The 22948-nt window shown below is 41.3% G+C and overlaps 1 protein-coding gene across 3 annotated transcripts in view; it reads right to left on the reverse strand.

The window, feature by feature from the left end:
• The window catches only part of PCCA (propionyl-CoA carboxylase subunit alpha), a 417465-nt gene that overhangs the window by 107984 nt on the left and 286533 nt on the right, over positions 1–22948 (reverse strand). The window lies entirely within an intron of this gene.

Genomic DNA, 22948 nt, shown 5'->3' on the forward strand with positions numbered 1-22948 from the left:
TACCGTATTGTTCCGAGTATAGGCCACTCCTGATTATAAGCCGCACCCTTAAAGTTTGGTGCTATTTTAAAAAAATTAAATTTTTAACTTTTTTTAACTTAAAGAAAATCTCAGCCGCGGCCGGGACTCAGAGGGCTCTGGGCTGCCCGGAGCGCTTTAAATCCCAGCCACGGCAGGGAATCAGAGGGCTCCGGGCTGCCCGCCGCGGCGGGGAGCCCAGAGCCCTTTAAATCCCAGCCGCGGCGGGGAATCAGAGGGCTCTGGGCTGTCTGCCGCAGCGGGGAGCCCAGAGCGCTTTAAATCCCAGCCGCGGCCGGGACTCAGAGGGCTCTAGGCTGCCCGCCGCGGCGGGGAGCCCAGAGCCCTTTAAATCCCAGCCGCGGCGGGGAATCCGCCCGCTCTGGGCTGCCCGCCGCGGCGGGCAGCCCAGAGCGCTCTGATTCCCCGCCGCGGCTGGGATTGAAAGTATTTTTATTGGTTTTTTTTTTGGCAAGATCCCGCTTATAGGCCGCACCCCTAGTTTAAAGACTTAAATTAGGGGAAAAAAGTGCGGCCTATACTCGGGACAATACGGTACTTCTTCACACAACACACAGCCAGCCTATGGAACTCGTTGCCAGGGAATATTGTGAAGGCCAAAAGTATAACTGGGTTCAAAAAAGAATTAGATGAGTTAATGGAGGACAGGTCCATCAATGATTACTAGCCAAGATGGTCAGCAATGCAACATTATGTTCTGGGTGTCTCTAAACCTCTGATTGCTAGAAGCTGGGATTGGATTTCGGGATGAATCAGTCAATAAAATTGTGCCTCTGTTCACTTCCTCTGAAGCATCAGGAACTGGCCACTGTCAGAAGCCATGATATCGGGCTACATGGACCATTGGTCTGACCCAGCATTGCTATTCTTGTGTTCTTAGTGATTTTGCCAGCCGATAAGATACCTGAACTGTCCCTGCAGTCAGCTTGGCGACCTTTCTGCAATTCAGACAGAGCTCATGTTTAGCATGGAGATGGGAGTTTACTGCCCATGAGGCAAATTTCAAAACACCTTTGTGTATTTCTTTGCATCCAGCCTTTGCAACCTTAGGGACTGTGAGATAAGTGAAGTGTATCAGGTCTCAGCCAGATACTAACTGAGTAAGGCTTTTTAAAGTATTTTGTATTACAGCATTACAGAGTTATTAAAAGAATATAATCTGTAGATTTTTTTAAACACTCTTTGGAAAAAATGGTCTGAAATGATTGTTGCGACTGTTCTTGGGACGGAAACCTCAGGCAGGCTTTTCCTATGAGACAAGCCTTTGAGTCCTGGCCTGTGAAATAACAAGTCTGAGTCTGCCCCCAGTTGCCATGGAACTAGAAAATCCTCACAGTGAGTGGAGGTGAACAAGGCTGTATTTAGAATCCCTTTTCCAGTCAAGAGTTGGCAATCCATTTCACCATATAAATAAAAAATATGGATTGACTATTTCCTGTAAAGTGACTCCTAACGAAATGATGTCCCATTGACAGGTTTTGTAAGTTTCAATGGAACAACTTTAGAGCAGAAATTTCTTAAATTAAAGAGTTTGCCAAAGTTCTTAATAAGAATTGTCACATTAGATTGGAGCAATTACTACCTAAACCAGCAGTGGGCAACCTGTGGCCCGTACGTGGACTGTCAGGGTAATCCGCTAGTGGGCCACGAGACAGCACTGGGAGCTGCAGCGGCTGTGCCTGTGGATGTCTCGCGGCCTACCAGCAGATTACCCTGACAGGCTGCGTACAGCCCACAGGCTGCCCATCACTGACCTAAACTGTCAAGTCCAGTTTTGCCACCACTTGCCAAAAGGTCAAAGCAAGGGCTTTGAAACAGAGTACAGTATCACAGAATGATCAAGAACCTTAAAAAAAACCCAGCCTGTAAAACCAAATGAAGAAAAACCCCAGATAATAAAAATATAATGTTTACACTCTATTTCAAGAGTTGCCAAATTACTTCTACAAAAGATTACTTCTATCCCATTATACCATCTCCTCCATAAACTTATCAAGCTTAGTCTTAAGCCATATATGTCTTTTGCCCCCACTACTCCCCTTGGAAGGCTATTCCAGAACTTCACTCCTCTGATGGTTAGAAACCTTCCTCTAATTTCAAGTCTAGACTTCCTGATAGCCAGTACTAACGCCTCCTTATCTCTACTGGAAATAACTCACCTGATGCATCCTAAGACCGCATTCGCTTTTTTTCATGGCCATATCACATTGGCGGCTCTTAGTCATCCTGTGATCAACCAATACTCTGAGGTCCTTCTCCTCCTCTGTTACTTCCAACTGATGCCTCCCCAGCTTATAACAATAGTTCTTGTTATTAATCCTTAAATGCATGACCTTGCACTTTTCACTATTAAATTTCATCCTATTACTATTAATAGTACGGTTCTATAGCCATATAAATAAGAAGAAAACAAAGAAAGAAGTGGAACCGCTAAACACTGAGGATGGAGTGGAGTTTAAGCATAATCTAGGCATGGTCCAATATCTAAACAAATACTTTGCCTCAGTCTTTAATGAGGCTAATGGGGAGCTTAGAGATAATGGTAGGATGACAAATAGGAATGAGGATATGGAGGTAGATATTACCACATCTGAAGTAGAAGCCAAACTTGAACAGCTTAATGGGACAAAATCAGGGGGCCCAGATAATCTTCATCCAAGAATATTAAAGGAATTGGCACATGAAATTGCAAGCCCATTAGCAAGAATTTTTAATGAATCTGTAAACTCAGGGGTTGTACCGTATGACTGGAGAACCTTACTATTACTCCAGTTTACAAGGTCATCCAGATCTTCCTGTATGATATCCTGGTCCTTCTCTGTATTGGCAATACTTCCCAGCTTTGTCTCATCCGCAAACTTTATTAGCACATTCCCACTTTTTGTGCAAGGTCAGTAATAAAAAAATTAAATAAGATTGGTCCCAAAACAGATCCCTGAGGAACTCCACTAGTAACCTCCCTCCAGCCTGACAATTCACCTTTCAGTAGGACCAGTTCCTTATCCACCTTTCAATTTTCATATTGATCCCCATCTTTTCCAATTTAGCTAATAATTCCCCATGTGGAACCATATCAAATGCCGTACTGAAATTAAGGTAAATTAGATCCACTGCATTTCCTTTGTCTAAAAAATCCATTACCTTCTCAAAGAAGGAGATCGCGTTGGTTTGGCCCAATCTACCTTTTGTAAAACCATGTTGTATTTTGTCCCAATTACTATTGACCTCAATGTCCTTGACTACTTTTTCCTTCAAAATTTCTTCCAATACTTTGCATACTACAGATGTCAAACTGACAGGCCTGTAGTTGCCCGGTTCACATTTTTTCCCCCCTTTCTTAAAGATAGGAACTATGTTAGCAATTCTCCAGTCATAGGGAAAGGTTCTTTAGTTTTGGGGGTCTGCTTGCAAAATTAAGATTACCCTGTTACTCTTAAAACTGAACTCTTGTATTCCAACATGGGGGAAACAACTCTGCCAATTTTTCATGACTCACTAGCTAAGGACAATGTTAACATATCAATAAAAGGGAAATAGGTGACTGTGGCAGCATTCCTACAGTATTGAAGCTCAAGGTTATCCAAACCTGTGGATTTGTTTACATTTTATATATGTTTATAAAGGTATAACTAGAGAGAGGAAGATAGTGCCAAATTATGATTCATACTGCTTGAGGCCACATTTGAACATGACAGCTATTAAGGCTGGCTTTAAAGTACAATATTTGTCCATATTCTTGTATTTAAGACCAAATAAATGTATCAAGATAGATCCGATTATCATGCATTGCAGAAGAAAGAGGTTCACACACTACTCACTCCTGCATAACTCAGGATCAGGTTTTAGTCCTATATCCAGAACGATTCTGTCTGAAAATTTTGTTTTTTCCACTGTCTAATTTAACTGGGGGGAGGTTTTGCTCAGTTTCAAAGGGAACAGACACTCCATTTTTTAAAAGACAAAAGTATAGGAGCACTCTGAGAAGAATCAATGTACACTACTAGCTCACGTTCAACACTGCTTGGTTGTAAAGGTTTGTTTGTTTGTTTGTTGGGGGGGGGGCTGTTACAAAACAAATGTTTCCTAGCTGATCATCCCCAATTCAAATTACTTGTTAGAACAATCTACAAAATTCCATAAACTGCTCATTCACTAATGGCTGTCCGATACTGAACACTGACCCAATTCTAAAACCTTATGCAAGCTGTCTCAAATGCACAAAGGGACTAAGGTGCCTACGCCCTAGATTTAGCATCACTATGCATGCAGATTTGAGCATCACTATGATCCACAAAACCCCTGCTCAACTGCTGCCTAACCCTGGAGGCACTTAAACTCAGTTGGTGCTTACATTTCTGCAGGTACCTATGTTTCTGCCTCTGGGCATATGCACTGCTGCTTCCCTCAGGGTGCCTGGGTACCTCTGTCACACTTAAGCCCCAACGCAATGATCAAACCAGGTGGAGACAAGGGTGCAGGGAATCCTTTCTTGTCTGTGGGACCTGGTCTGGTAGGTGTGCTCAGAGCACGCCTACTGCCATATAAAAAAAGCCAGGAGGAAGAGGAGGCATGCCTTATAACCTTCAGCCCAGTGGCTTGGGTCTCAGCCAGGATGTGGAAGGCCCTAGTTCAATACCTCCCCCCCACACTTGCCTGGTGAGGAGCAGGAATTTAAAGGGGGTCTTCTGAGCATTGCAACACCTAACTCCCTTTCTAGATCTGGGCACACGAACAGTCCCAGTCATTGAAATCATACAGCTGAAGCCAATGTTACCATTTATGTGGGTAAGAGGTTGCAATGAGGGTTGCAATATCAAGCAATTCAATAGTATATACACAAACATATTAAATGCATATACAGGAAGTTATGTCACAATTATGAACTGAATACTGTCTTCCTCAACCACAAATTACAGATAGAATCTAAAAGCATTTCCATTATTAAAATCATTTGTAAGGTCTCCCTCTGCTAAGCCTTAAACATTCCATCTGGGTTGGCACTTCCTTATAAAAAAATTTCTTCAGGGAGGTGGAAATTAGTCAAGGGAAAGTGAGGAAGGAAATTCCATTTGTTTACTGTATTACTGAGAACTTGTCTACATGAACAATTTGTTTGCAGCAAGCTGGAGTGTGAATCTGCCCCACACTAGTCAGCTGTGGACTAGATCAAAGTACATTAACATAAGAACATAAGAATCTGTACCGGGTCAGACCAAAGGTCCATCTAGCCCAGTATCTGTCTACCGACAGTGGCCAATGCCAGGTGCCCCAGAGGGAGTGAACCTAACAGGCGATGATCAAGTGATCTCTCTCCTATTAATTAATTTAATTAATAATTGGAGATATACCAATCTCCTAGAACTGGAAGGGACCTTGAAAGGTCATTGAGTCCAGCTCCCTACCTTCACTAGCAGGACCAAGTACTGATTTTTACCCCAGATCCCTAAGTGGCCCCCACAAGGATTGAACTCACAACTCTGGGTTTAGCAGGTCAATGCTCAAACCACTGAGCTATCCCTCCCCCTGCCATCCATCTCCATCCTCTGCCAAACAGAGGCTAGGGACACCATTCTTTACCCATCCTGGCTAATGGCCATTTATGGACTTAGCCACCATGAATGTATCCAGTTCCCTTTTAAACATTGTTATAGTCTTAGCCTTCACAACCTCCTCAGGTAAGGAGTTCAACAAGTTGACTGTGCGCTGCGTGAAGAAGAACTTCCTTTTATTTGTTTTAAACCTGCTGCCTATTAATTTCATTTGGTGACCCCTAGTTCTTGTATTATGGGAACTTTTCCTTATCCACTTTCTCAACATCACTGTTAATGTGCATGAGTAGGGTCCACAGGGACAATTAGTCCACGGCAGACTACAGCTGTTGTAAATCAGCATAGCTCCATTGAAGCTGATGGAGCTCTCTCAATTTATACAAGCTGAGGATATGTCCCAGGAAGTTTAGCATTCATTACATTTGTCAAGGTAAGTAGAAAGAACTACTAGAAAATGAATTGCAATTATGAAAATGGCACTAGGAAGAGCGTGCCTTATATACAATTCTAGCATTTTTGGCATTGTCAGATCTGTTCTATGTTATACTGTATTTGCCGTTCTGTATCTGGTTCTTTTATATGAAGCTTCTTTCACAGGGTACGTACTATTCGGCTTTTTCATAAGTTGCTTATATTTTTACAGAGTTAAACTCTAAAGAAATCAGTTGGAGTGAAACTTTAATACATCCAAGAATCACTCCCTTGCTCTCAGCAAATATCTGTGCAAGCCACTGGCAAAGTGTCTCATTCTCCTCTAGAGCTGAACCACATAGAGTATAATTATCTACTACTGCTATGAGTTATTCAATTAGCTCAACTGGCAGAGGTCTGTGTGGGTGGATCTAAAGGTTCTAACCCTATTGATGATCCATATGGGTGTCAATATGATGCCACATGATAGAGTGTTGGGGGGGGTTCAGATTGCTTTATAAAATCTCGGCAAATATACACAAAAAACTAATACAAGCAACATTTTTAAGTTGAAAAATAAAGCACTCAAAAATTAGGAAATGCCATAATTAAGATGTTTGTGCAACCATAATTCGGCCCCCTTCTATGCATGCATTATGATACTCTTTTTAATTATATGGCCACATATTTTCTCCACTGGACCCCAGCCCATTCAGTGCACAAAATGGAGATCCTCACTTATGAGCAGCTATGCAATATTTTGTTGTCTTCTCAGTGTTCAACGTGTGGCCACACACTTTATTTACTGAACACTATTCAATCCCTGTTCTGAAGACAAAATTATGAATTTCTTCATGGGCTTTTTTATGGCACTCATCAGTATTGTATCTGAGTGCTTCAGAAACACTAATTTATTTTACAACACTGCTGTGGAACGAAGGGATATTAATGCCCACATTTTAGAGAAGGGGAACTAATCCATAAAGAGATTAAGGTCATAAGTAGTCAATCGTTCTGGATGCCGAACTTGAGACACCCAGAACCTGATTTTTCACATTACTTAGCATTGCATATCACTTTATATGTTAAAAGAACAGATCCCATTGACTTGAACTGCAGCTATGAGTGTTCAGTGCTTCTGCAAATCAGATGTCAGGGTCTCAAATCAGGCACCAGAAAAATGAGGAACAAACAATTAGTGACCACCTGGAAAACAAACTGGTTTAAGTGACTCATCTAGCATCTCTCAGAAAATCTGTAGCAGAGGCAGGGATATAATCCAATTTTCCAGGCCAACATTCAACTGCTGTAACCATGAAACCATCCTTTTTCTTTCTGCAATCTCCTGCCTCATTCACTACACACCTGCCAACTTCTGGAACAAATGAAGCAGTGAGCCAACAGACAACATTCTCCTTCACTGCACAACCCTGATTCATCCTCACAGGTCCACTTTGTGCACTGAATGAGACAGGGGACCTGTGAAAAAAATATCATGTAATCCAGACCATATCACAATGCATACACACAAGTGGGATGAATTCAGGTTGGACAGGCAAAACTTTAAATCTTACATTTCCTAACTTCTGAATGCTTCACTTTGCAACCTTAATAATGGTCTTTTAACAGTTTTCTGTGTCTACTATTATATAAAATACTACATACATTTAGAATTGTGGAGGTATAATTCCATTTCATCTTTCTGGTGACTACATAAACCGTTTGTGATTTGTCCTTGTGGTTAGCATACTTTCACCAGCAGTCCTGACACTGAAGTATCATTCCATAATCCGTTTGATTTTCTATATATGAATCACATGCAGTGACCCAGTTCAGTTTTGCTATTTTAGACAAATATTTCCCTTTGCTTGTATGTCTAGCAAATTCACCCTCCTCCTTCAACCCACTCCACAAAAATCACTTATTTTAACTAGGTTTACTCAGGCACTTCCCATTGCTACTCTCCAGTCTGACTATGACTAAAGTTTAAAAACAGTTTAAAATAATGTAATCATTAAGAACCTAGAATTGTTCTCACAACATCATTGCCCTGTGTACTGCCACATTCTACCCTCCAACGAGTCAATATTTATTTACAGCAAATACAACATCACCATACTATAATGTCAGTGCTGCACAGCAGGTACCTTGGTTTCCTGGTATGCCTGTTTGATATACACTCTCACACCATAGTGCCACAGATTTGATCCATCGGTCATTGAGAAACACTGCTCTTGGGGAATATCCAGATAGCTGATTATGTCTCTGGCAAAAGCAGCAAAATGGGGATGGGAGTAGGCTGAGAATCTGATCCCTTTTCTTAGGTATTATACTTAGGATGTATCTATCATCTATTGAAAAGTTATAGATTAATTCAAACATTTGCCACCCAGAGTATTTGCAATATTTCTTATTTTAAGATAGGGAATGCTGTCACAAAGGTAAATATAGCTGTAGAGAAAATGCTCTTTTTTGGCAGCAATTGTACTTAAATAATAAATATGATTACTCTTTACTGATGAATCCCATAACTGATAGTCCTTCATCTTTATTTTCATCCAGTTACAAAAAGTGTTTCCTGTTTTATTAATACATTCTGTTTGCATTAATATCTTTCTTCAGTGAGCTTAATAGTCAGACATATAGCCATCCTACTAGTCTGGTATAGCAAGATCTATTAAACAGATCTCTGACTTCTACCAATAGCCAACATTGATACAGAATGAACTCTCATGAACAAAGCTATGTTTTCTTAATAATAACAGTTGTATAAACATAAGGTCTTCTCAGTTAAAGGGAAACCAACATCAAAAAGCAGTAAAACATGGAATCCTAAACCCCTCTTTCTTTGAAGAAACACGTTTGAAGAGAGGTGTTTCTAGTTATGGGTGAATGAAATGAGAATTCAGCTGCAACAAACGGACATCCAGTTCTATGAAAGACTAATTAGATCCATCTGAGAAGCTGTGTCTAAAACTGCTTCACATATTTCAAAGGAAAGCTCTAGTCTGTCTTTTGAGAAGACTACATCAAAACATTTAGTCTCAGCTGACGCACATCTAGCCATTACAACAGCATTATTTTTATCAACCATGAAAACTACATTAAAGTAATGTTAATAGTCTTCCTTACATTAAAAAAGCAAGGAAATTTAGAGCTAAGAAAACAACTCTAGGCTGAAATTACCCTACATTTCCTTCCCCGCACCCCACTCCACCCCCCATCTCCATGTGCCTAGGAGTCAGAGATCCCGGACCTGAAGTGTGATGCTGCATATCAAATGTGCTCATATATACTGAGACAACAGAATTAAAGTTGAAGCTTCAGCCAGGAGTTGCAGAGTTAATGCTGCTTTTGTGGATTTAAGCCAGACTCTTAGTTTCGCCTGTAACTACTGCTGCTGCTGAACCAGCAGGAGGAGCTCACAACATTTTTCATCTATTCATTCTACAAAATCATGGGCTCTTTTTTAAAATAGTCTTGGATATGATTCTGTGATGAAAAGAGAATCCAATGAATATTTTACTTATGATTTGTTTTAGGAACCCTTAATTAATTATGTATGCTTTTTAATACAGAATCATAGTTGTACCTGGCACATAAATGAATAAAAAAAGACAATGCCTTGGCCCACAAGGAGTTTACAATCTAATAACAAGAGACCATAAAAGGGAAAGGAAGAGGGTGGAGAGACAATAAACACTGCTCTACCAAAAGATAGGATTTCTGAAGAAACCAAATGGTATATTATAGTTTCACATGTATTTTACTTAGATTTTACCTTACTTTTAATAATTTAAATACCTGTCATTAGTGGGTTGTAAACCATATAGAATAGACTTAATAATACCTGTTATATCATAGAAACTCACCCTATGAAGCCACCAAGATGGTAACCAAGTATATTAGCAGTAGCCAGCTTTCATTGGCTAAGAACTTAGAAACTGACTATTGGTAAGCTTATTCAACCTTATAAGAGACTATGCTTCCACATTTCATTTAAAAAGTTGATTCTAAGTTATGAAAGGAAAATAAGTGCCCCAAACTGAAATATTCTCTATATTGCTAAAGTATAAGTCATTCTAACATTTTTCAGACCTTTTTTCTTGTCTTTGTTTTTAGACTTGTTCACAGGATGAGAGTTTGTGGGCCAGACTTCAGCTCAAAGCAAGTTTTACAGAAGAGTTACAACTCCTTGAAAAATAGGGTTTATTGTAGAACTACAGTAATCATTGTTACAAAACTACTCTAAAATGGAGAACAAAATCTGTTACCAAAAATTATCAGATATACTAACACATTTTTCTTGATTATCAACATTAACAGGTATTTCTTCTCATTCATTTATAAGGTATATAACTAGTATAGCAAGTGTAAATAAGCGTGTATGGACAAACATCATCTACATAAAAAAAATGTATGTCTTCTACCCAATCCCTTAATGTACCAATTTTACAAACTGGCATGTTATTTAAAACAACCATGTAGCTCACGTACATAATAGCAAAATAGCACCTGATGCCCAAAGAAAGTCAGTATATATAATATAAGACATAAGATATAATCTGATACCAATATTTAATATGTTTTATTTCCTTAATGAGGAATACTCTAGTGGCACTGTTTAAAGACAAAGTAGAATAAGTACAGATTTTTTTCCAAAACTGGACACATATAGATTGGTCCAGAACAATCAGAAGCAACTGCTGAAGTGGAAGTCATGTTTAACAAATTCTAACTACATTATGGTGACAGAGTTTTGAATATGGTGAACAAATAGTCTTATTGCCTTTCTTGAAATACTCAATATACTAAAAGAATTAAGTATATAGCTGTGGTGCTAATGGTACAATTCTGAGTTGGACTTGAGCAACCAGTTCTGAGAGGAGTGGAAAATGGTACTAGGATCAGCCTTAAGTTTGTCTTATTTACACCACAAATGGATGACAAAGAAAGAGGAAAATTAAGAAAGCAGTAAAATAGTTCAAAATATTGAAAGTTGGATGTTCAGCATGTCAAAAGAGAAATTCTAGAGAAATTAGAGGGAAAAAACATGACGACAGTTCCCTCCCCCACAAAATGCCACCCCTTCTTCAAACTCTGTCCCTCCATAAACAAAATGGTGGAGAGCAGATAAGAATAACTTCGGCTTACATTGACTTCAATGAAACTCAATTTCATTCTTTTTAATTCCATCCTTCCTTTAAGCCATCCCCAAATGGCTGCAGGTGGGGGTAAGCAAACAGCTGTATAAGAAAGCAGTATAACAAAAGATCCTTATAGCTATTATACAAAGGGCATCCAAGAATACTGCACTTCCAAGCTGAGCCACTGTGCATAATTTTGGACACAATATATAACAAGAATGCTATTGAAGCAATATATGAGGTACATAAGACCACAATGAATTTGTTACTAGATAATAGGTTTTATTGTGTGGTGAAAAGTAAAGTTAGGTTTGTACCCGTTAGAAAAAGAAGGAAAATTAAGGATCGGATTGAAATGCACACAATTCAAGAAGGTGGATGAGAGAACTCAAGAGGACATCAGATTTTTTAAAAAGTTAAAATAAAGTTTAGTGGGACATTTCTGAACACAACAGATTTTTTATGATGTGGGATGGAACTTTTAAAAATTACTAAAGATAAAATAAATAAAATACACAAACTTTGCAATCTTGCATACACACAAAAAAGGAGTCAGGTACTTTCAAGAAAAAACTCCTACAAACATTATATAGGCAGAAGACCAGGATAGTCAATTTTCATGCCAACAGAAGTTATGCTCTGATACACATTTTCAGTATCCAATTTATTTTGTATTAAGTTAATTATTTTATTTTAAAGCTGGTGCTGGACTACCCTAATTGAATTAAGAATTATATCAACAAGCTTTGACTCTCAAGACACAAACTGACACCTAATGCCAAAGGAGGTATGAAACTAACAGTGGCAGGACAGTACTTCTATATATGAAGTAGTTTAAGTACACAGTAAAGTGTAATTACACACGCTAGACACTAGAAATATTTTTATGAGAGCAATTTAAGCATCTGCAAAAACTGGTAATTGGGAGTGACACTCGGACAGTTGTGCACCTACTGTGACTGCGCACTTAGGTGCATGACTGTTCAAGTAAATTATCAACATTTTGTAAAATGCAGGGAAAGTTTTTCTGCTTACAGTTGTAAACTGATCAGTTCTCCCTTGTGAAATGTACCTGACCCCTTCTACTTCTGCCCTCAAATGTGCTGTTTCCCTTCATTCAAACGAACAAAGGACTCTGTAATCAAAAAGAAAATTAGTGACAGGCAAAAGCCTATTTTTATGTAAAGAACATATGTTAATTACCTTAAATTAACATTTTTTCCTTAAAATTCTTTTTTAACCATTACAGATTTTTGCCTATCACACCTACTGGTACATCCCTAACATTTTACTGTTGTGCCCTATTCACTGTGTATTACTATACGACTAATGCACACCTACCACATTGGCATTAATTATAAATTATATTATTAATAATACAGTCTAATTTCTTTGTATTTATTCTCTTAAATTAGATAATTTATTTTTGTCCGAAATAGATTGCGGTTCGTTAAAGCTTGGTATTGAGTGAGGAAAAACAGGCAGGACCAGAATAACAGTGAAAAGGCAAGTGGCTGCGTTTATTTGGGGGATAATTACAACTTGGGCCGGGGCAGTAGGCAACTTTGGCTGGAATGGTATTAAAAGTAAAAACACATCCCAAAAACACAATAATAATACACTTTATACTGCTCACCACACCACACCAGATAGGCAGACACACTAATCACACAAGATGGGAATCGGGTTCGTCAGGGCGGTGCCCGGTGCAACACAGAGAAAGAGACCCACGGGCCACTGCCTCAGCCACCCTTGCTTTCACACTAAGGGTAACCCAGAGTGTGGTGCGGCTGCAGCTGGGCAGATTCCACTCATACAGACCGCGGGGACAGGAACCCCTTGGTCAGCTAATCCCCAGGTGGAGACAGCTCCCAGATTCATTCACTCTGGACAAAGACAGAGCAGTGATTCATACACATAAAACAGTTTGCAATTAACAATTCAATAACAAATAGAACAATTATAAACAATTATACAAGCTAGCTAAGCAATTGTGCAATTCTGAGCTCACTAATACAATCCTGATATCCTGAGTAGATATTTGGTACCAAGTTAGGGAGGGGAAAAAATAAGAGGCTAGATAAGCTAACTGTCAGATATTAAAAAGCAAATACTGCACTCCAGGCGCAGCTGACCAGCAGAACAGACACCAGAAGCATGACGAGCTGACAGGGATCAGGTCCAAACGACAACGAATCCAAACGATATGACACGAGTGCACTTTACCGGGAGGAGACCCTGGCCGAAAGGGTGATCAAGTCCTTCAGCTAACACGCGGATGCTCCACACAAATTTTGGGGGGAAACCTAGTTTTATTGAGAGGTCTCACTCCCTCGTGTCAGTATCTGATTGGCTCCCTGGTCCCTCCTCCCTTCAGGCTTCGAGCTGTTGCCACCCCACGTCGGAAGGATTTGCACACGGCACACTGGAGTTAACACGTAAACAAGCTTGACCCTTAGATGACTGGGTCCAAAAAGAGCGGGAAAGTGAGTCGCTGGGCAGAATTAACCTGACCTCCAGATGACTGACCCAAAAAAAAAACAGGTTGCCGGGCAGAATCAGGCCTTCACACACAGAACTAGCCTGACCTTTAGATGGCCCAGCAGGAGAGAGAAAAAAAACAAAAACACAGGAGAGCATACACAGCCAGTGTTGCTGGGCAGGATTGAGTCTCTGCCCTCTCCTATACAACAAGAACCTGGTCCAAGATGGAGGCTGCCTTGCCCTTTTAACAGGACAAGATGGCCGTGGACCGACAATTGGCCATACAGAGCCATAACTATGTATCGGATTGCGACAATTTTATAGCAGTGATGGGCAAACGGCGGACCGTGGGCTGCAGGATGCCTACCACTGTTTTATAGAGACAGGTCTGGGAAACCCGTTACATATTGACATAAATCGGAGATGGACGGGGAGGAAGCCATTAGTTATCTGAATATTTTACTGCACATATACTTGTATTTAATATATTAAATGTGGACTGGGGTATATATAACTAGTTTATGTATAATTTACCTTTTATATTATACTATACCATTTTTTCATTTTTATAATAAATATTTTACACATTTTGTAACAGCTGATATGATTTTCAGTAATTTTCAAGTATTTTTTCTTTCCTTCTTTAAGGATATTTTAAACAAAGGAAATATTTTCAAAATAATTAAAACATCAATTATATCCCTTAGTAACTGGATTTGTAGCAAATGAACATAGAATTACATCATACTTTTAATTAATTACATTTTTAAATTGAAACAACCATAATTAGTTACACATGCATACACTAACTAAATTCAGGCATACGGCTACTTAATTACAGCATATTGACAATATAGGATATAGTCAATTAATGACAACAGCATGTTGTCTACAGAATTGTATATTTTAATAATGACCAAGCCTCCAGTTCACAAGATCAAATTCATCCACTTATTTTTATGCTCTCAATTAGGCCCACAGTAATAGCTTTGCTCTTGAAAATGTTAATGTGCATGCAACTACAACTGTCCACCCAACTAGACATGCAACACATGGACATCTTGTTGAAAGATGTATGTAAACTGTTCCTCCTAAAAAGAACATGCATTTAACATATTCTTTAATATACCTGTCATTGTGCTGAACAAGTCCACCTACTTCCCACAGATATTCATTTCTATATCAATTTCCTTTTCTTAAATTTAGGAAAACATACAATACAATGCAAAAATGTACGCCTGTTTTAACAGTGATCGAAAAAGTAATCTGAACCTTGTTAGCCATTTTATTGAGTGTTTTGATTTACACAGCTCCCCACTGGAAATAGATCAAGTTTCCATTTGCTAGAAGTGACTCCCAAACTACTTCACCTTGTTCATGCCACTTTGTTTGATAGCTTACTGTCGCAACCTGATACGCAGTTATGGCTCTGTATGGCCAATTGTCGGTCCACGGCCATCTTGTCCTGTTAAAAGGACAAGGCAGCCTCCATCTTGGACCAGGTTCTTGTTGCATAGGAAAGGGCAGAGACCTAATCCTGCCCAGCAACACTAAAGTGCTGTGTGTACTTTCCTGCTTTTTTTTCTGTTGGGCCGTCTAAAGGTCAGGCTAGTGCAGTGTGCAAAGACCTGATTCTGCCCAGCAACTCTGTAGTATGCATGTTCCCGCTCTTTTTGGGCCCGGTCGTCTGGAGGTCAGGCTAGTTCTGCCCAGCAACTCCAGAGTACTGTATACAGAGACCTAATTCTGCCCAGATACCCCAGTGTGCCGTGTGCAAATCCTGCCGGCGTGGGGGGCAACAGCTCGGAACCTGGAGGGAGGGGGAACCAGGGACCAATCAGATGTTGACACGAGTGAGTGAGTGAGACCCTTTCTATAAAACTAGGTTTCCCCCCAAAATCTGTGTGGAGTATCCGCATGTCAGCTGAAGGACCTGATCAACCTTTCGGCCAGGGTCTCCCTCCCGGTATAGCTAGCTCGTGTCGTGTCGTCTTCATTGTCGCCTTGGACCTGTTCCTGGCACCTCATCATGCTTCTGGTGTCTGCTCTGCTGGTCAGCTGCGCCTGGAGTGCGGTATTTGTTTTCTAATTTCTGGCAGTTTGCTTATCTAGCCTCCTATTTTTCCCCTCCCTAACCCAGTACCAAGTGTGTACACAGTGTTAAGGATTAAAGTATTGAGCTCATAATTGCCTAGGTGTATAGTTGTTCTAAAGTTTTAATAAATTGTTTATTGTAAACTGTTTTAAGTGTGTGAGTCACTGCTCTGTCTTTGTCCGGAGTGTTTGTGTCTGGGAGCTGTCTCCACCTGGGGATTAGCTGACCAAGGGGTTCCTGTCCCCGCGGTCTGTGTGAGTGGAATCTGCCCAACTGCAGCCGCACCACACTCTGGGTTTACCCTTAGTGTGAAAGCAAGGGCGGTTGAGGCAGTGGCCTGTGGGTCTCTTTCCTGTGTTGCACCAGGCACCGCCCTGACAAACCCGATTCCCATCTTGTGTGATTGGTGTGTCTGCCTATCCAGTGTGGTGCAGTGAGCAGTATAGAATTGTACTGTTAATGATTTTTGGGTTGTTTATATTGCCTAATAACATCCCAGCTAAAAAACTGCCTCTCTCCCTTGGCCCAAGTTGTAACTTTCCCCCAAATAAACGCAGCCATTTGGCTTTGCACCTTATTCTGGTCCTGCCTGATTTTCCTCTCCCAATATAAAGCTGATCGAACCGCAATCTATTTCGGACACTTACATTTGTCAGAACTACAGTGATAAGAAGCTACTCTGTAAATGAGAACATCTGGAAATTCTCTGTCAACTAAATGGAAAAGGTGACGTTAATTCAGGGGTGGGGAACCTACCGCTCCTGGGCCAAATCTGGCCCGCTGCTTCATTTCATCCACCACACAGCAAGTCTCCACACCGTGGGCCAGAAGCCCCGAGCCTCGGCATCCTCCTGGCGGGGCTGGAGCTGCAAGCATCAGCTCGCTCCACTGCAGGTTGAAGCTGGGGTTGCCAGGCTATTAAAAGTCCGGTCAGCTCCGTGCAGCTGCCAGAAGCGACCAGCATGTCCCTGCGGCCCCTAAGAGCAGGGGTGATCAGGGAAGCTCCGCACACTGCCACTGTCCCTGCCCCCAGCGCCAGATCCGCAGCTACCATGACCTGCATACCAGGAACTATGGCCGATGGGAGCTGCAGAGGCAGTGCCTGCGGGCACACCGCACAGAGCTCCCTGGCTCCTCTGCCTAGGGGCTGGACATGGTGGCTGCTTCTGGGAGCAGTGCAGAGTCAGGGCAGGCAGGGAGACTGCCTTAGCCCCGCGAACCAGGAGCCGCCTGAGGTAAGCACCGCCCGGCTGAAGCCCGCAACCCGAACCCCCTGCCCCAGGTCAGAACCCCCTACCTCACCCTAACTCCCTCCCAGAGCCCTCACACACCCTCGCACCACATCCCCCTTCCCGAGGTTGGAACCCTCTTCTGCATCCAAACTTCCTCCCAAAGCTTGTACCCCGAACCTCTTCTCGCACCCCAATCCCCTGCCCCAGCCCTAAGCCTGTTCCTGCACTTCAAAACCCTTGCCCCCAGCCTAGAGCCCACTCCGACACCTCAAATCTCTCCGCCTCAGCCCCACCCCAGAGCCCATAGCCAGAAACCACACTCTCTCCTGTACCCCAACCTCCTGCCTCAGCCCGAAGGCCCTCCCACACCCTGAACCCCTCATTTCTGGCCCCACCCCAGAGCCTAGGGGAAGCCCCGAGCCCCCGCATCCTCCCGCGGGACTGGAGCCACAAGCACCGGCTCGCCCCACCGTGGGGGGAAGCCCTGAGCCTCCGTGCTCCCCCGCCATCCATGGGGCTGTGTGTGGCCCATGACTGATTTCTTCTGTGGGTCAGTGACCCCTCATAGAAAAAAGGTTCCCCACTCCTGGGTTAAGTGGTGAGTAAGGTACCCACTATAGCAATGAAGAGCTCTAGAGGGAAGGGGTAAATGTTCAAATATAATAAAGGAGAAAAATTATTGCTAAGCTCAGAGAAATGATGCAGAGCAGTTCTCAAATGCACTTTGAACACAGAGAATTTGGAAGATTAAAACAGAGAATCAGACACAAATTTTATATAAAATTGCCTTCCCAAAAGAGATTTTAAAAATACAGATTGTAGCATACAGCATAGCTTCAAATCCTTTGTTAATATGACACAAGAACCTCAACCAACATAGCAAGAAATGAACTGTAAATAGGCAACAAGGATTGTACACTCTTTTGGGCAGGGCCATATCTTCTAATCTGTTCTCTAAAGTACCTGGCATATTTCTGGGCACTGTAAAATACTAAACAACAAAAATGAGAAAGCAGCATGCTTTCTAACGTGTCATTCCTTACTGCTGATGTCCAACATTGGATTCACTCTTCATTTTTGTGAAGACAGTGAGTGTAGCCAAAAATAATAATAATAAAATCCTCTCCACCCTGCCAACATCTTTGCCATAACAAAGATTCTAATTCAGCCTGCTCTCTGGCTTTCTAGTTCTGGAGATATTCATAACAGAAAGAAATAAATACTGAAAACTATTGAGGGAAGAAAAGAGGGTGGGTGGTAGAAGTGAAATGAGGACACTTACAATCATGTAATTATTTATCTTTCACTCTTTTGTTCATCACCAAACCCTTTACTTTGCAACAGGCAAATTATAGGGTGATGAATTCAATAAATTAAAGCTCAGAAGATCCTGGACCACTGTATTTAAATTCTCCCTTGTTTATATCTCTTACATTTCTCTACCACTCTGCTATTACTTTTTATTATAAAATTTAACTAAATTATTTTACTCCACAAAGATTTCTGAGATGAAAGATTCTCACTGGGTATGACATTCACCCACAGTGCAAAGGGTCAGCCCAAGGACCTCCACATCACTTATGCCCTACACAGCGCCTATGCGGAGGGTCTCTTGGCAAAATAGCTGAATAGGGCACTCCCTATTCGCAGCTTCACAACAAAAGGGTCTTCACATTAGCTCTGAATAGTCTGGAGTTGAAGACCACGATAAAAGTAGCCAAGAGGCAGGCCACAGACCCACCCTTATGTGACTCCATTAGCCTCTGAAATACCCTGTGCACCTGGCCAGGAGAGACTGCTGACACTATTCCAAACCCTGGCTTAAAACAGCTGCAGTGGTAGAGAGAAACCACACAGCAGCCATGCCTACTGAATCTGGATTCAGGGTGGATTTAGTCTTTCCAACCACTCTATGATGCATGTGGAGTGGATTTCACCCCTCACCAACAAAGCTGCATTGTTTCTTGGACTTGGTATGCTTCATGCCTAGATTGTTCCATACATCTGAAGGAATAATATTTGAGTCCAAACTGAATAAACAAAAATACTCTAGTTTTATTACACTATGCTGGTGTATGGAAGGTTTTAAAACTGATGTTTGTAATCATGATGATAGGACAATTTCTTGATAATGAAAAATATACATAATTGATAGGAAAACTAAGAGCTGGAGTATGAAGAATTTGTCTTTCAAAGATCGAAGTATGACGAGCAGCCAATTCATTGATTCTTCTGGCAATCAATACAAAAGGATAAAGCAATAAAGTGAAGAAAACAGAAACACTGATGTTTTCAAGACTTAAGTTAGTGAGTTCATGTTGTACAAGAGAACAGATCTCATTAAGGTAGCCAAGATTTTAAACAAACCAACTTGAGTATAAAATTTCTGAACAATTAAAGTGCATGTAGATGAAATGACATTGGGATAATGCCTGATACTGGAAAATGAAACAAAATATATTTTGCACAAATTGGTTAAGTATAGGAGTGGCTGCAGGATAATGGGGGAGAGTGAGTTTCATTTATCTGTAAAACACCTTAATCCACTTATTTTCCAGCCCCTATTGTAGGCACAAGCAGCAGAAAATTCTCTTTACTTTTGGAGTATTTTATAGACCTGAAGTGATCGCTGCAAGCTTGTGAGCCCTTGAGCAGGTAAGTTCTGGGAAGCCATGGCACTCAGTTTTTAGGCCAGGCTGCACTAAGGAAATTCTGTTCTGAGTAAGCTGCACAGAAAGACAAGTTTAAAAAATTCAACAAATTAAAAAACATGAACAATAAATATCATTGTTCCTTGACACTGAACAATAATTTGTATTACTCTTATGATAACAGTAAGGAGAAGAAAACTATAAAGATGACCCATGGATCAAATTGTGCTGGGAAGATGATCCCTTCACTGATCACTGAATTATCCAACTGAACAATTGATTCAGCTACCTCTGTCACAAACGATGAGGGCATCCATCTCACAAAGTCAGCATCTCTGATCCTGTCAGTGCAACAGGGAAGAGTAAAACTAAAAGTTCAACATGTGGCTTGTATTTGTTTTTTCACATTCTAGGTGAAAAATCTGACTGGAAAAAGTCAGTGCAGTTGGGCTTTGCATTTTCCATAGTACATTACATCCGATTCTCGGGAACAGGACTTCTCTGCCCTTTCTTTGATTTTTCTTGTTTAAAGTTTTAAGAGGGTTTTTTCTTCTCATCACAATTTTTTAAAATAATGTTTCAGAAGGTTTTGATTTGATTATTTTTATTACAGTGACCCATGAACCACCATGAGGTAGGTGAGGATAAAAAGAAATTTGACAAAAAATTATAAACACAGAATGATGTGTCATTCTTTAATTATCCAGTAACCTGATCTTATCATGGTCTTGGTGTTGAATAATGGTTACCTTTTGCTTTACAATCTCCAGGGTTGGGTTCTATTTTCTAATATATTTGCACCCAGGGAAGTTTAGCTCAGATGTAGCCTTTGGTCATCTATGGGATTCACCTATCTCATCCAATTTCCAGTTAGGTTGGTTAAGGTACAAAGAAATAAAGTATCTTATCCAAGGTACATAGCAAGTTACTGGCCAGCCTAGAATTAGAACCCAGAAAGCTACTGGCTCTCAGTCCATTTGGTTGAACCTCTAGACTGCCCGGGATCCAGTTACTCCTCTCTCTCCCCCTTATGTATTTCATTTTATTACATATTGGCCAGTGACACTGTATGGGGATGCCCATGAGGGCTCCTGTCTGCTTCACTGCAACACAACCTGAGGGAAAAGTAGCAGCATGCTGCCTAGGATGCTGGGACAAGGGCAGGAAGCTCCATGGCCATCCTGTTCAGCCTTGCTGGAACTCTGTGGAGCAGTACTTTCCTGTTGCCCTGCCCCCCAGCCTCTTTCTCTCAGGCAAAGTGGCATGAAACGATAATAAATTCCTTTAAGCTACACTTTAAGTACTGAAAATAAGTTTACTTTTAAGTTACTTATTCTTTCCTAGACCATACTCCGTACCCTTTGATTATGATGGTGGTGCTCTCTTTTTAACTGCACGTAGAACCAAAGAGTCCATGACAAGCTGGACCTAAAATCTGGGTTCACTGTGCTGCAACAGACTGGGAATTCTGGAGCCGCTTCACTTAAATTAAAATATGGACGGTTTTATTGTATTATTTTTCATAGTTAATTCAATCAGTACAACTCCTCCTGTGTTATTTATTTTGATATTAAATTCCATTTATTTTAGACTGTCACAACATTTTCACTTTTTGATATGTTGCTGTTTTTGGCACTGAAGAAGCTGGAGGTTTTGGCAGCCGGCTAGTGGACAGCTGGGGAGACCGTTTTTGATTGTGGGATAGGCACATGCGCTTTTTTCCTGCTAAAACTGCTAAAAATAATACTGGCATTTAAATTGTCCTCTTCAGTTGTTATATGTTTGAGAGGAACAGGACAGTTTACACCTCTCAGGCTACCAGGCTCTGTCCAGACTCTAGAAGGTAACACTTGGTGCTTTCAAGGTTATCTTTATAACCACACGGGGCAGAAGCATAATTCTGGTTTTAAAGGCCTTTTCCACACAAACTTTCACCAGTTTAACTAATGGTGTGTTTTTAAACTGGTGCAAGTTTGCATGTAAACTGTCTTATTTTGGTTTCGCTCAATTTATTACCTTTTTAAACCAGATGAAACTAAACTGAAATAAGACCCTCAAACAATACAAATTTGCACCAAATTAATTAACTGGGTTAAAAAAAACACTTAGTTATCCAAAGGAAAATGTGCGTGAAAACAAAACCTTAGAACCTGCTCCACAATTCCCCATCAAGGGTGACTCCCACAGCTACGGAACAATGGAATACACAAGACTCTGAGGACTGTACTCTTAAAGGAGTTTATGGAATTTTTCAAATGGGCACTAGTCAGGATTCGGAGCTACTTTCTTCTTCGCACAATAAATAAGGCTACGATTATGTCACAGAGGTCACAGAAGCCACAGAATTCATGATTTCCAGCAACCTCTGCGACACTGGGGGCCCCCGCAGCTGACTAGCTGCCTTGTAGTGTGAAAAACTGTTATCTGACTGAATTTGCTAGTTAGGGTATACTGAGCATGCTCACACAAACTGAGCATGCTCAGTAACACCTGCTGAAGTCAGTAGCAGGAAACCCCTGCAGCAGCCCAGCCTTCGCGGGCAATCCTCCTGCAGCTGCAGTTGCGGGACCCCCCTGCAACTGACTGGCTGCCGGCGAGGACCCGAGCTCCCCAGCCGCAGCTGCTGGCAGGGTCCCTCCCTGCAGTTGCTCAGCTGCTGCAAGCAGCTGGTCCCTTCCTCCCGCCCCGGAGCTCCCAGCTGCCTCTGGCAGTGGCACCCCAGATCTGCTCAGTGGCCGCTGGAAGGGACCCCCCACCACACATCTCCCCAGTTGCCGCTAGTGTTATCGAGGGGAGCCCCTGTAACTGACCGGCCACCGGCAGGGACCACTGAACTGCTCAGCAGCTGTGGCAGAGGGACCCCAGGGCTGCTCAGAGGCCGCAAGCCGGGAGGCCCCCGACAGCTGCTCAGCCGCCGCAAGCAGCCACACCCCCTAAAATCTGACTAGTTTTAAGTTAAAATCATTACATCTTTGCTCTTTTTTAAGAGAACTTTTAAACAAAGCAAAAGTAAAACAACTTGAGAAAGCTGTATTCATGACATGAAATATTTAAATTGGGATTTTCTGTGGAGCTGCATTAATTTGAAGGTCTTTTGAAAATACCAGCCTTAAAGCTTTGACAGACTTCATGTAAATGGTGTCCATTCTTAAAACTCTCAGGTTAGCTTTGAAATCAGCACTGCAGAATTATAAAAACAATTTCCTCCATGAATTTTTTCCCCCAACTCTCCAAGTTAACCTACCTCTGATTTAGCTTGATTTTATTTTATCACCATCTGTGGTTCCACCATAATCCTAATATAATGCAATGCTTTATGCCTTTCACTCTTTAATATCAC

The sequence above is a fragment of the Mauremys mutica genome, chromosome 1, assembly GCF_020497125.1.
Source record: "Mauremys mutica isolate MM-2020 ecotype Southern chromosome 1, ASM2049712v1, whole genome shotgun sequence".
NCBI lineage: Eukaryota > Metazoa > Chordata > Testudines > Geoemydidae > Mauremys > Mauremys mutica.